The following is a 12653-nucleotide window of genomic DNA, read 5'->3' as shown; positions in this document are numbered from 1 at the left end:
TCAGATTACCAATCAACTCATCCATGGTCAGAGTCTGTAGATCTTTAGCTTCCGTGATGGCATTTACCTTACTTTCCCAAGACCCAGGTAGGATGCTGAGGATTTTCCTTACGAGCTTATTTCTGGGAATGACATCTCCAAGTGAATGAAGCTCATTTATGATGGAGGTGAATCTAGTGTGCATATCTTGTATAGATTCATCATCCTTCATCCTAAAAAGCTCATATTCTGTGGTGAGCATGTCAATCTTGGATTGTTTGACCTGGGTGGTTCCTTCATGAGCGGTTTGCAATGCCTCCCATATTTCTTTGGAAGTTTCACAAGCTGAGACTCTGTTGTACTCATCAGGTCCTATACCACACATCAAGATTTTCTTGGCACAGTAGTTCTTTTCTACAGTTTTTCTGTCAATGTCGTTGTACTCTCTTCTTCCTTTAGGCACCATTTGATCTGTTTCTTCAATCTTCTTCATGGGAACATGTGGACCATCACATATGATGTCCCACAGCTCTGAATCTTCCGCCATAATGAAGTCATGCATCCTGGTCTTCCACCAGCCATAGTATTGACCATTGAATCTGGGAGGTCTATAGGTTGATTGTCCTTCTTCAAATCTTGGTGGAGCAGCCATTGAGGATTTCTCCTAGGTGTTAGCCTGATAGGAGAAACCTGCTCTGATACCAATTGATAGCCTGTATGAGTCCACCAAACTATGGAGTACCTGGTCCTCTGCAAGACTGATACGTAGAATGCAGTAACTGCTGAATGTAAAGAAGGCAAAAGATTTTCTACGTCAAAAAATCCCACATAAAGGGATCAAAAAACCATGACCTACACCTGTAGGCTTTAAACTCACTAACTTGTAATCTACCTATTACAAGCCACTTTACAATACTTCTGATTGCAAAGACTTCAAACTAACTTGTGATGCACTACCACAAGCCACTCTATAACTCTCCTAGTTACAGAGGATTTAACTTATGACTACTACTAGTCACAACATAAACTCTAAAGTTTACGAATTTGGTTTGTTCCTAAAACATTGCTTCTAAGAAAGCAAACTAGGAATTACAATGTAGAGCAATTAACAAGATTACAACTCAACTATGGACAAACATACGACTCTGCTAGAAACTGATCCTTAGTGGAGTTGTCTTCTTGTTCTTGACGCACCAGTGATTTCAATACCAGATCAATGCTTCTTTTTCTTGAGAGAATATCACTGAATGCATAAGCGAAGAGTGTCTTGCACCAGGTTGTTTTATCACAAAAGATATCATAATGGATAGTGATGTCAACTCTTGGTGTACTGCTTTTCGAAGGGAAGTGACCGCTGCACAGTCTGCACATCCACTTCTGAGCAGTTGCATTCCAGCTAGATAGTGGGCTTTGTACTTCCTGTCAGGACATACCAACAGACCAGGTCCTTGTTGTGTTCCGCTTCTGTAACAGTTGCCAGATGGTCACTTTCTTCTGCCACATTCCAGCTGTGCACTTGACATGTACTTCTATCAGAGAACCTCAAGGGAGCAGGTCCCTGTTGTTTTCCTCTTTATATTGATTGTGTATAGTCACTGACTTGTTTATGCCGGAGAACCCTAAAGCACCACCGCATCGGGGCCCTGTTCTGTTCCTCCCTGTGGTCGTTGATCCACTCGCTGATTTTCTGACTTCGAGTATTTCACTTGAGATGTGTATCCTGTGGGACAAGGTTCTCTATATGGTTCTTCATAACAAGTTTGTTAGATCATCAAAACATAAGAAGTATAAGGCTAAGACATTTAAAACCCATCAATCAGAATCAAACCGGAAAAAAATCTGATTGTGGTGTGGTTTGACTTGGTTTGGTATTGAAACAGAAAAATCGATCATAATTGGTTTGAATTGGTTTTAATTAAAAAAAGTCAAACCGAAAATAAACCAATCCGATAGTCCATTTATCCAAGTTTAAAAATATTTTATACATATAAATATTTATTGTAATGTAATTTATAAATATTTCTTAAACTTTTTTATAATTTCATCTTTTAATGTATTAGTTTCAAGTTTGGACTTAACTTAATCGGGTCCGAGCCCTGGGTATGGAAAAATCCTTGGTAGGAGTGCTTCACCCCAAATGGGGCCCTACGCGACGCGAATCCGGATATAGTCGGGCTCCAATGCGGGTACCGGACACCGGGTGAGAAACCAAAAAAAAAATTCTTGAATGATAACAAATTTATAGCCCGTAAATGTAGTAACTCAAACAAAGTTCAAATCAATACTAATGCTAACAAAAGAAACTCAATTCAACACTAGGAATGATGATAGTATTGGATATCTATTTTTTAGTTTACATTTGTTTATAATGAAAAGCATAACTTAGTTTATTTTTTCTTTTGTGCTTAGTTATGTAACTAATAGTACTTATTAGTTATACTTATTTTAGCATGATATATATACTATATATAGAATATGTTAATTTTTATTATGACTTATTAATTAACAATATTTGCTTTTGCAATTTTATTATCTTTGTTATTGAATATTTTAGTATAATGCTATAAGTTATCTCATATTATTGTGTTCGTTTTTGAAAAAATACAATATCTAGTTGTATCTTAATAGGACTAAGGAAATATTTGGATCATAGGTTATATATTTGAGATTTTTTCTTTCCTATACCATATATGAAACCTTATTACCAAAAATGTGCATAGTTTCTAATTTACCCGCCCTGTCCATATTTTTTTTTACAGTTATTATACCAATCATTAAATACTAATTAATAGTAGTTGAATCTTCCTAATTTGTCGAGCTAAAATTGAGGAACAGAATATTCTAAAAAGATTTGGCGTAAATCAGATCAAATCATATTCTTCCAGATATTCCTATTTAGGCGCGCTACAATTATGGAAGTAAATATTCTTCCAGATATTTTCCACCATTGATAGCCATTAAAAAGCTTGAAAGCTTTGAATTCAAATTTGGGTTTTCAAAAATCATTATTTTTTTGGATTGGGTGTTGTTGAAAATAATCGGGAATATGTTTTGGAGTTTATATCTCAATTTTGAGGGGTTTTGGTGAAGATTAGACTTGGTTTTGACTGAATTTAAGTTTGAAACTCGAAGAAGAAGAAGACATATTGCAGAAATTGTAGATAAATTATAGATAAATTGTAGATTATTTGTATTCTGATTGTAGATGCTTTATTTTCTGTTTTCAAAAATAAAAAACGGCTAAAACTTCTACAAGTCTTCTGAAAAAATGCAATTATGTCAAGAATACCAATTATGCTACAATTGAATGAGAATTGGGAAAATACAAATAATCTACAATTTATCTACAAAATATCTACAAACAGGGTACATTGAATTTTAATTTCCCAATTGTCATTCAATTGTAGCATAATGATTGTAGATTTTAGGAAAAAAAACAAAAGGAGATTGTTAACAATGAGAAGGGTGTTCTTTTGGGACCAATTTTGAGATGTGACCTTAGCGGATGCCGGAATTATGGCCGATGAATAGTGATTTCAGAAATTGTAGAAGAAGAAGACATATTGCAGAAATTGTAGATAAATTGTAGATATATTGTAGATAAATTGTAGATTATTTGTATTCTGATTGTAGATGCTTTATTTTCTGTTTTCACAAATATAAAACGGCTAAAACTTCTACAAATCTTCTGAAAAAATGCAATTATATCAAAAATACCAATTATGCTACAATTGAATGAGATTTGGGATATTAAAATTCAATGTACCCAGTTTGTAGATAAATTGTAGATAAATTGTAGATTATTTATATTATCCCAATTCGCATTCAATTGTAGCATCTACTGCTGCTCGATCTTGCAATGTCGAAGTGCTGGTCGTAGGTTTTACAGCCTTTGCATAATCCATAGGTGTTGTCGTGCATGGCTGGGTGATGTTAGGGGGAGGTTGGGGAGGAGGCCCAACGAGTGAGGGTAGCTGGCCACTGGCCATAGTGGCCATGGCTGCACTGCGTAAAGGAGCAGTGATCTATCAACTCTAACATTTTCCTTCAGGAATCTTGAAAAATATAGATCAACCCAGATTTTCACGACAACACTCTCTTGCACCAAAGATAATTCTTTAGCACCTTAATAACTATGACAAGAAATGCATCAGCTTATGCTAATTCGATGCTACAGTAGTTCCGAAAAACTTTTTAAAATCTGGCTTTGACTTTAGCTTCAAACCTGTGAATCACGCTTAAAAACAAACCATCCAAGTTGATCTTCAATCATCCAACTTCACGTTACAATAAGCAGAAACTTGCAAGGGCAGCAAACGTTGAAATTGGCTAATCAGAGCTCGATGCTACAGTAGCTCTTAAAAACAATTTTAAGATCTGTTGTGAATGATTATAGATTTTAGGAAGAAATCAAGCGGAGATTGTTCACAATGAGAAGGGTGTTCTTTGGACCATATTGTGACCTTACCTTGCCAGATGCCGGAGTTATGGCCGATGAATAGTGACGGAATNTTTAATTACCAAACCAAACTAATGTTGTCGGGTTTTTAAATCTATAAACTAAACCAAACCAATAAAGTTGGATTTTTCAATCTCGATTTTTCTCGGGTTTTCGGGTTTTTCCAGGTAAAGTCTTCATAGCACAAAATATGTAACTTGTGCTCTAAATATTTCTCAAGTCCTAGTAAGATACAATTATATAATGTATTTTTCAAGAAAATAACATAATAATATGAGATAAGTTTATACTAAAATATTCAATAACAAAGATAATAAAATTACATAAAATATTGCTATTAATGAGTCATAATAAAAATTAACATAATCTAAAAATACTATATAGGTCATGCTAAAATAAGTATAGCTAATAAGTATTATTAATTACATAACTAAGCAATAAAGAAAAAGATAAACTAAGTTATGCATTTTCATTATAAACCAATATAAAACTAAAATAGATATCTAACACAATCGTCATCCCTAGTGTTGAATTGAATTTCTTTTGTTAGCATTAGTATTGATTTGAACATTGTTTGAAATTTGAATACTACATTTATGGGCTACATATAAAATTTATTTACCATTTAAGAATGTTAAGTCCAAACTTGAAATAATACGTTAAAAGATAAAACTATAAAAAAGTTTAAGCAATATTTAAAAATTATATTACAATAAATATTTATATATATATATATATATATATATATATATATATATATATATATATATATATATATATATATAAATGTATTATCGGGTTGGTTTGGTTTCGATTTGACTTTTTGTAGTTAAAACCAAACCAATTATTATCGGGGTTTTTTTTCAATACAAAACCAAACCACATCATTTTTTTTTTCGATTTGACTCAAATTATCAATTTGGTGTGATTTATCAATTTTGTTTGTACATCCCTATTGACATGTGAGTGAACTTGGTCATTCACTCACGTGGAATATCTTTTGAATGCTAGAGCTGGGACTTTAAAGAAACAAAATAAATAAGGGACTACTCAAAAGAGAAAATTATTCTTTGTTCAGGATTAATAGCTTAATATAAGGAAGATCTTTTAATTCTTTTTAGATATGTCAAAATGATTTGTCGTTCCTAAAAATTTTGTCTTATGTAATTTTAAATTGTCAAATTATCCTTTACTGATTGTTATAATTCAGCTAAAAACACAGTGAATACAGATGAGAAGTATGAAGAAGAAGAAGATGAATTAGAGAGAAGTATAGAGAATTAGAGAAAGAGAATAGGCGGAGGTTTCTATGTTATTCATTAACTGAAAATCAAGAAGAAACTTAACAACTAATACATACGTGTTAGTTTAAATATACTAACAGACTTAACCCCTAATTATGAAAAGACTAAACTACCCTTTTTTATATTTTAACACTCCCCCTCAAGCTAGGTGGTGTGAAGATGTTTAAAACACCTAGCTTGGAGTTTAGGTATTCATGTTGAACTTTACTCAGCCCTTTTGTGAGGATGTCAGCTGGTTGATCCTTTGTTGCAATGTACTTGATGATTACCAGCCCTTGTTGAACCTTTTCTCTTATGAAGTGGCAGTCTATTTCTATGTGTTTTGTCCTCTCATGATATACAGGATTGGCAGCTATTTGAATAGCTGCTTTGCTGTCACAGTATATTTCAATTGGTGATTTGATATCTGCATCCACCTCCTTTAATAGTCCACTGAGCCAAATCAACTCTGCCACACTTGTTGCTAGGCTTCTATATTCAGCTTCAGCAGAACTCTTAGACACTGTAGTTTGTTTCTTAGATTTCCATGAAATTAAAGAATCTCCAAGTTTAATAAGAAATCCTATTACAGACCTTCTGGTAAGAGGGCAAGAAGCCCAATCTGCATCACAATATGCAGTAATAGTGTTGCTAGATTTGCTGGATAGAAGTAATCCTTGACCTGGTTGATTTTTTATATATCTTACAATCCTCAGTGCTGCATCCATGTGGGATTGTTTGGGCTGTTGGAGGAATTGACTTAGTGTCTGAACACCATTCAATATGTCTGGTCTTGTTACTGTTAGATATAACAGTTTTCCAATGAGTCTTTGATATGCTTGCTGATCAGTGAGAGGATCTTCTTCAGATTTGATAAGTTTTCCAATTTGATCATCATATGTCTTTGATGTGAGCTTTGTGTTGGTATCTATAGGAGTTACAGCAGGCTTTGCTGCTGATAATCCTGCTTCAGATATAAGTTCTAGAGCATACTTTCTTTGATGCATTATAATTCCATCCTTTGACCTTGCAAATTCAATGCCCAGAAAATATTTTAACTCTCCCAAATCTTTCATCTTGAAAGCTTTATGCAGAGATTGTTTAGTTTCTTCAATTAATTTTAAGTTATCTCCTGTGATTAACATATCATCAACATAGACTAGTACTATTACACTTCCCTCATTTGTCCTTTTTATAAATAGAGAATGATCAAACTGACTTTGTCTGAACTGAAATTTTAACAAAGCTTCTGATAGCTTTGCATTCCATTGCCTTGGTGCTTGTTTAAGCCCATACAAGGATTTGATTAGTCTACATACTACTTTGTTTTCCCCCTGACTTGAAAATCCTTGGAGCAAATCCATGTAAATTTCATCGTGAAGATCTCCTTGAAGAAAGGCATTATATACATCCATTTGATGTATATGCCACTGTTTTGCTGCTGCTAAGGCTAAAATAGTTCTGACAGTTACCATTTTCACTACAGGTGAAAAAGTTTCTTGGTAATCAATCCCCTCTTTTTTACTGTAACCCTTTGCTACTAATCTAGCTTTAAACCTTTCAATCTCACCTGTAGCTTTGTATTTTATTTTGAATATCCATTTACACCCTATAGGTTTATTTCCTTCTGGTAAGGTTACAATTTTCCAGGTGTTATTGTTTTCAAGTGCTTTTATTTCTTCATTCATAGCTTCCACCCATCTAGGATCTTTTACTGCCTCAGAATAGTTTGCAGGTTCAATAACAGAAGAAAACACACTCATATAGGATTGATATTTGTGTGATAATTGATCATATCCTAGATATTTATTTATTGCATAAGGTCCATCCTTGTGAATATTTAGTGATACAAAATCTTTCATCCATATAGGTGAATTTTTGTCTCTTGTTGATTTTCTGACACTTATTTGTTGAGGTTGAGTCTCTTGAATCTGTTGAGTTATTTGTTGATCTAATGTGGTTTGTTCTAAGTACTGGTCATGTACCTGAACATCTAGATCCTGAATATCTGTGCTTGGTGAAGACAAATAATTTGTATCTGTTTGTGACATCTCAAGGTCTTGGTTCTGTTGTTGAACTATAGTGTTTGACTGGTTGTTTGTAAAATTAATTTCAGGTATAGCATCTAGTGTTATTTCTGTATGTAGAGTAGGATCTATAAATAAGGGCTGATCTGCATTTTTGTTTCTGTGACTGAGGGGAAATATGTCTTCCCTAAATATTACATCTCTGCTAACAAAGAAAGACTGCTTAGCAATATCAAACAGAATGTATCCTTTTTGAACTTCTAAATATCCCATATGAATAGCTTTATTGGCTCTTGGCATAAGTTTGTCATTTTCTTGTACAACTTTTGCAAAACATAAACAACCTAATACTCTAAGATGTTCTAGAGAAGGTTTCTTCAAATATAGTTTTTCATAAGGTATTTTGTTACCTATGACTGAACTAGGCATCCTATTTATCAAATATACTGCTGCTAAAACACAATGACCCCAGTATTTGATTGGAATTTGAGCTTGAAATCTAAGAGCTCTGGTTACTTCAAGTATATGTCTATGTTTCCTCTCAGCTACTCCATTTTGCTGAGGGGTATAGACACAAGTTCTATGATGAGTAATTCCTAAGTTTTTAAACATATTATCACACATTGAGTTTAGAAATTCTGTGCCATTATCAGTTCTTATAATTTTTACTGTCTTATCAAACTGGTTTTTAACATAAGTAAGGAAATGTTGCAGAGATAGAAACACATCAGATTTCTATTTAAGTAGAAATATCCAAGTCATTCTTGAGTAGTCATCAATAATTGTAAGAAAATATCTATTACCATCAAATGTATTCACTTTGTAAGGTCCCCACAAATCTGTATGTATCATGTAGAAACAGTAGGTACTTTTAATACTACTAGAATGAAAAGGTAATCTAACTTGTTTAGCAAAGGGACATACAGTGCATTTGCTGATTTTTTCTCTAATGACTGGTAAGCTAGTATGTAAAATTTTTTGTAATCCTATGGTAGATATGTGACCAAGTCTTCTATGCCATAGATCCACATCTAGCTGCTTGTTTAGATTTTTAACTTCTGAGGCTGCTAATGCAATCCTTTTATTCTTCTCCATTATTTGTCTTAGTAAAATGTAGAGTCCATCTTCTTCCTTACCAATCTCCCTCACCTTCCCGGTGAAGAGATCCTGGAAGAAGCAAAAATCAGGGAAAAAAGTTGCTGAACATTTTAGTTCCTTAGTAGCCTTAGACACAGATAATAGATTAAATTTGAATTGTGGCACATGAAATACATTAGATATTGTATTTTTATCTGATAAGGTACTTGCCCCTATGTGTGTGACTTGTGTTATGTCACCATTTGGTAAGAAAACCTTTTTTGGTTTTTCAATTTCAGTTATTGATGATGTATCTAACATGTTAATATCAGAAACCATGTGATTTGTAGCTCCAGTATCTATAATCCAATCATAAGATTCATCAGACACTATTAGGGCTTTAGGAGTACCTGTCAAATTTGCTGCAGATTTGTCTGATGAAGATATTGAAATCTTGTTTAACTTTTGGACAATTTGATCATATTGATCCTTGGTGAAGGTGTAGTTTCCTAACTGATTTCCAGGAGCATTGTCACATGATAAACCATATGCATTTGGTTTTTGATCGACACCATTGCTTGTATTTTGTTCTGCTACATTTGTATTCACCCCATAGTTGAATGTCATAGTGTTATTCTGATCCATCTGAGAGTTGTCTGTGAGTACATTAACTGCATTTGCACTATGATTAGGATAGTGAGTCCCAGAATTTTTCTTCTTGAACTTGAAATCTGCAGGGTACCCTACAATTTTGTAGCAATTTTCCTTACTATGTCCTTTAAGTTTACAGAAATCACACTGTATGTTGTAATTTTTCTTGAACCTTTGAGTCTGATTGTTGCCATTGCCATTTCTTGAGTACATAGCCATATCATACCCACCAGTAATCACATTGGAATTAGCTCCTAACACACCAGACACAGCTGCAACTGATTTTTGACTCTCATCACTAACTATCATTGCATACGCCTGATTTACAGTAGGTAGGGGACTACGCATTAAAATCTGACTTCTGGCCTGTCAATATGAATCATCCAGCCCCATCAAAAATTGGTACAACTTCAGTTTTTGTAGATATAACACAAAATCCCTTGATTTTTCACAATCACATCCAGGAGCAGGAACTAGTGCCTCAAATTCTTCCCACAAATCTTTCAACCTTGAAAAATATACAGACACTGAGGCATTCCCTTGAGTTAAAGTTGCAATTTCTTTGTGTAGATTGAAGGTTCTTGACCCATCAACCTTATTAAATCTTTCTAATAAGTCTTCCCAAACAGCTTGAGCACTAGAAGCATACATAATTCCTCCTAATAGCCCCTTAGCAACCGAATTCATAATCCAAGATAGAACAATTGCATTTACCCTTTCCCAGTGATTTCCCATAGTTATTGGAAAATTTTCTTTCTTGCATGTCCCGTCGACCATGCCTAGTTTGTTTCTACCTAACAATGCTACTCTCATTGACCTATTCCAGATGGAATAGTTCTCAATTCCAGTCAGCTGAAAAGAAATTATTTGAATTCCACTTACATCGGCAGGTGACAGGAACAGCGGATGATTATAGTCCAATCCTGCAATCGAGTTTCCAGGATTTTGAGTACTCTGCTCTCTTGTGCCCAGATTTGCAGGATTTCCCCTTGACTGCTCATCAGTGATAGCCACGGATTCTTCACCTTCAATAATCAGATTTTTCTTCTAGTATTGTAACTATGTGTTGATCGATTTACAAGATTCGATTCCACAGCTTGTACGGCTCTGATACCACGTTATAATTCAGCTAAAAACACAGTGAATACAAATGAGAAGTATGAAGAAGAAGAAGATGAATTAGAGAGAAGTATAGAGAATTAGAGAGAGAGAATAGGCGGAGGTTTCTATGTTATTCATTAACTGAAAATCAAGAAGAAACTTAACAACTAATACATACGTGTTAGTTTAAATATACTAACAGACTTAACCCCTAATTATGAAAAGACTAAACTACCCTTTTTTATATTTTAACACTGATACCCATTTAGAACACCCATTTTTGCAATAAAATGAGAAGCAATAGTACTCGTAAGAAAAATTTATTGGTTCTAAAGAATAGTTTAATTTATTATATAGAACACAATTACAAATAAAAATTTATTTGAATTGGAACTGGTAAATGTTTTGAAGAGAGGTGATAATACAGTAACTATAAATAGAAAGTTTACTTTGAAAACAAATGGTCCCGTAGCTCAGTTGGTTAGAGCGTTGGTCTTATGAGCCGAAGGTCGCGGGTTCGAGCCCCGCCGGGACCATATTCTCAAGCTGGGCCCATTTGTTTTTTTTCTGGGGGGCTGTACGGGCTGGGAGTGGGCCCGCTTCTTTATGTTTTTATTGCATATGCCACATTTACACTTTACAGTATTGCAAAATGATCTACTTAAAAATTAACCAACTAAGCCAAATAATAAGAATAACTAAGATTATGACAGATACTAATGTTCTTGTTTTGATGATTGATAGCATTCTTTTGTGGGTTGAATTAATATAATCACCTTACTTTTTTTGTGCTTGATTGATGATAGTGAGTATTCTTATCTCAGTCGAAATGATAGGATTGCCCTCTTAAGTTATTAAAATTATGCGAGATCTTTATACAAATAGATCACTATTTACTTTTCCTAATTAATTTATATAAATTATATACTGAATATATACATATTATAGTTAAGCAGTTGGTTGGTCGTCTAAAGGTTGATTCTTCAATTATTATTTATTCCTCTTTTTCCACTCATTTTTATTGCCAACTCTTGAGTTTATCAAATTGTTGACATAATTTGTCTCCATTATTTCAGTACTACCCTACTGAGCTTAATGATTGATGTCGACTGTTTGAAAATTTGCATTAGCTTCAAAGCTTTAATTTGATATCATATCATGAGTATTCTCTTATTCTTTTAAGCTTTGACTTTTCAATAGTTGGCAATTTTATAAACATTTTCTTCCTTTTTAAAGACCTTTTTTTAGAGTAAAGTGGGCACATAAATAGAAAAGAAAGAGAATTTTTTGTGGGATCGAGAGCTTAAACCTTAGGGCAAGTAACACATCTGATCAATCGGGAAAAAATAATTATATTCGCTAGCCAACATATAAAAATATATATTGATTGTGTATAAAATATGCACATTTTTTGTATGTTAAATATTAATATATAAAAATATATTTTATGTCTGCTCTTATTTTTTAGCGTGGTTATATTGTATAGCTTTCCCTTAACCAAGGGCGTTTGATTCACATACTAGTTATGCAATTATTATAATATAAAAATCTTTTATAGAATGTTTAATTATGAAAAAACTCTTATGCGATAATTAATAATAAAAAATATTATTTATATATGAATTACTTACTTTAAAAGGATATTTAATTTGGAATCATTTTAGGAGAGAAAGGCCTTCCCAATTAAAGCCATATTGTAGGCTGTTGGTTAAGCAGTAGTTGTAGCAGTGTATTCTTGACTTGACTACAGAAATAAAAATTTGATTGAGTTGTTAAACCCCTTTGATTGAGGGAAGAGTAAGTTTTTCCTAATACATAAAACCTGATTTTATATTCTATGGTTCTTTTCACGTTCAACTTCTTTTATAATTTGTTTGGATGGTTGTTAAATATTCTCATAATGTATTGTGTTTACTGTATTGTTTTGATGAATATAACATTTGGATAGATTGTATAGTATATCGTCGGTTTGCGATATCATGCACCAGCAATATGAAAATTAAATTTGCAATATTACAAAGAAAAAGTAGGGTAAGAGATAAAAATTATTATATAGTTGAAAAAAAAAAGATAAAT

The 12653-nt window shown here is 33.2% G+C and overlaps 1 non-coding gene across 1 annotated transcript; it reads left to right on the top strand.

The window, feature by feature from the left end:
* TRNAI-UAU lies at positions 11040 to 11113 on the top strand. Its single transcript has one exon. It is a non-coding gene; the product is annotated as a tRNA-Ile (tRNA).

This window comes from Nicotiana attenuata, chromosome 8 (assembly GCF_001879085.1).
Source record: "Nicotiana attenuata strain UT chromosome 8, NIATTr2, whole genome shotgun sequence".
Lineage (NCBI taxonomy): Eukaryota > Viridiplantae > Streptophyta > Magnoliopsida > Solanales > Solanaceae > Nicotiana > Nicotiana attenuata.
This window is presented reverse-complemented; position numbering and strand designations above follow the sequence as displayed.